The sequence below is a fragment of the Halyomorpha halys genome, unplaced genomic scaffold (assembly GCF_000696795.3).
Source record: "Halyomorpha halys isolate HHAL.00 unplaced genomic scaffold, Hhal_1.1 Scaffold885.1, whole genome shotgun sequence".
In the NCBI taxonomy this organism is placed as follows: Eukaryota; Metazoa; Arthropoda; class Insecta; order Hemiptera; family Pentatomidae; genus Halyomorpha; species Halyomorpha halys.
In genome coordinates, this window is record NW_027104929.1 from 134,451 (window position 1) to 137,805 (window position 3,355).

The following is a 3,355-nucleotide window of genomic DNA, read 5'->3' on the forward strand; positions in this document are numbered from 1 at the left end:
GGTGAAAAGCAGATAACTGACTGTTCTAATTTTAAAAATAAGGCAAGCTAAAGAGATAATTATAATAATTAAAGGTTGGTTATTAAGTTAGTCTGATGGATGAATTTAATGACTTTTACAATTACAGATTCGTCATTTCTCAACGCCATTAGGACACTTGTTGGTATCCCTAACTGGTTTATTTAAATATTAAATATTAAAGAGTAGCCAGTTTTCTTATGTTTAAGTCACATTTTGTTTGTTATCTACTTATTAAATTTTAAGCCACCCCTGTCTGTAGGAAACTAGCTATATTAGCGGGATATGAATACATAATAATAATAATAATAATTTAAGCCTTTTGCCAAAGTCATCAAACAAAGGGTGTCATCTTGTTCTAGAAACCATGGCTTCTCATTCCTTTTACATGGTTGATATCAAATTGTATGACAGGAATGAGAATAATCGACAAACCTTTTGGAAACAGTAAGGGTCTTCAATGAAGATATTCATATGAAGGTGGACTTCGATAAATGTGCTGTATTCTATACCAAAAATGGAAAAGTGATAGATTCAATCTTTAATAGACGAGGGCTTTCCAGAATGTTAAAAGCTTTCCGCAGCAAAGAAGAAAATCTTCGATAATCCAAGACAACATATCTTCGAGAGTCATATCAACTATTGTGGTGTTAGACAGCGGTCTAACCGTGCTATAAATATGAAATAAACGCCTTCAAAATGAAAATCTTTCCTCTGCAGTGAACCAAAAACTTCTGCTTGAAAACAGGAAATCTAAGGAACTGGATGGAAGATTTATCTATACTTTATTGAAAGGAGGAATTGATCGGAGTGCGTCCCTGATGTGGCTTCGCAAGGGTGCCCTTTTCCCAGAGACAGAAGGATTTATTTTCGACATACAGGACCAGGTGATAGCTACCAGGACCTACAGACTCCTGCCGACGTGGAGATGACATTGCCGAGTATTATCGGCTGTGGAGAACGGACATCAGGCTGTCCCAAGTGCTTGCTGGAAAAGAATATCTACTAAGGCACAACAGTATGGCTAAAATCGTCCATCAACAATTAGCCAAAAAATTAAAACTTCTAAACGACAGCAGACCTTGTTATGTTACAAGTACAGCCCACAAGCGATCATTGATAAGCGGGATGTCAAGCTCTATTGGTACCAGGCCATCATTACTGATCGCACGATTCCTCATATTGTGCCTGATATTTTGCTAATCTCTATGAGAGAAAAATGTGCAAGTATTATAGAAATAGGGGCAGCAGTAGTAGCGTCGCAACGCGCCAGTCTACCAACCCAAAGGTTGTAAGATCGAGTCCCGGTCCCATCCCGATTTGTTTCAAGTACAAAATAATACAAAACTCGCTCACAACCTCCCTTATTACCGGAAAGGTAATTATTCTCCTACAATGTATGACTATTAGAAAGTATTACTCAATTATGACATTAATATTATAATATATTAGCAAGTAAGACAAATATGAGAAAATTATATGTCATATATAGGTTTTTGTTATCAACAGCCTGAAGATAGGGGAAATCTCCCGAAACGTTGCTGTATGATATGAAATAAACTATTATAGTTTAATAAGGAAGAAATTGTGTCATTCACTAAATCCAGTTAACTCCCCCCGGTCATTTGTGAGACCCGTTAGCCAATGGGTGGCACTCACAAAAAATAGGCGTGAAAGTCACGAACCAATCCTAAGAAAAAACCACGCCAAGAAAGAAACGCCGGATGTATTTTTTACATCGCGCGAGAACTTAGACTTCCATGGTCTGTCGCCCATATAATAATTATAGAAATAGGCATACCATCAAATGACAACCTTCACAAGGTGATAGCCGAAAAAAATCAGGATCTAGGAGAGGAATTAAAACAATTGTATAAGCTCGAGAAAGTCAGGGTGCTACTGTTGATTATCTCAACCAATGGTCTGATCCCGGGGACGACACTGGAGAGCATTAAGGACCTTGATCTGTCGTTGAATATTCTGGAGCTAACGCAGAAAGCTGTGTTGCTCGGGACTGCGAGCTTAGTCAGAAAATTCATTAATATTAAAGATTAATTTTTTCTAGTCCCGCCCTTGACCTGTGTCCGGTACACCAGGTAGGTGCTACTTTTGATGAAAACAAAGAATAAGGACAATTATTAAATAATGATAAGATGAACCACTACAGACGATGCAGAGTCAGAAATCACTGTTTTTAAAAGAATGGTTTTTAAAAGGTTGGTTAAAAGAAGGTGATTTTTTCAAGATCACTCCCAACCTCTAGATTTTTCCCTAATTAAGGTACCTACTTAATGAGGCTAGGTGAACCCCAAGAGGGCTTTCGTACTTACAGGTTTGACTCACAGCTACAGAATAAATAATTATCTATCACAGCCAGATACGAACCTGAGTCCTAGCAAGAATTTCAGCATCTAACCACTGAACTACCTTGCACCAATATATTTTATAATATACTCTTTTTTGAGTAAATAGTTATTTTTTATAAAGGAATAATCTAAGAAGAAATAGAAGACAATAACAATAATCAATAAAATATCTACATCGTGAATCATAGCTAGTAAATTAGAGCGATTGTACTACAATCGATTTCTTTGAATCGATGAGTGAACGTTGAAGATAGAATAAAAGAAACGGCACTTGTTGTTTAGACGCGGGGGAGGGACGCCTCTTGGATGCAGGATGTCCTGAATCAGCCTTTGTCTACTCTCACTGGTAGACATATTTTAAAAAGAAGACATCTAGAAAAATCCAAGAAGATAAAGTGACGAAGATTGTTTACAGTCAGTGTTTGTTTGTGAAAAAGAAGATTACATACATTGGTCAGTGTTGTACAACGTAGAATTTTAAGTATATTTGTAAATAAATAGTCGTAAATTTAGCTAAATGTCTGCTCTGATTGCCTAGAAAAACACGCCTTGAGGTTTAGAGTCTAATAATATTATAGATAATAAAATAAAAACTCTCATATCTATTTAATATTTAATCTTCTCATTTAACCTTGTCATCTTCAAAAATATATTTATAGATCTGAGAATAAGTAAAAACTATTAAAAATTCCCTTTTTTTAATTTTAAATAAATCTTCAAATTCTTCCCGCATCCAATCGTTACAATCCAAAATCATACGTAAAATCCTTGATGCTGCTTATTACGTCACAAATAAACTCATTCATTAAGACCTTAACATCCCATTCGTTGCAGATTTGACCCAAAACAGATATGTGTCTTTTTATTCCAAACTCCTTAATCATCCTAACCCATTATTTCTTAATCTTGCATCCATAACAATCCCTGATAATCCGCCGAGGCGTATGAAAAGAAGATGGCCACGGGACCTT

At 36.0% G+C, this 3,355-nt stretch overlaps 1 protein-coding gene across 5 annotated transcripts in view; it reads left to right on the top strand.

The window, feature by feature from the left end:
• The window catches only part of LOC106686827 (klaroid protein), a 45,330-nt gene that overhangs the window by 34,479 nt on the left and 7,496 nt on the right, over positions 1-3,355 (top strand). The gene's annotated exons all lie outside the window — the stretch shown is intronic.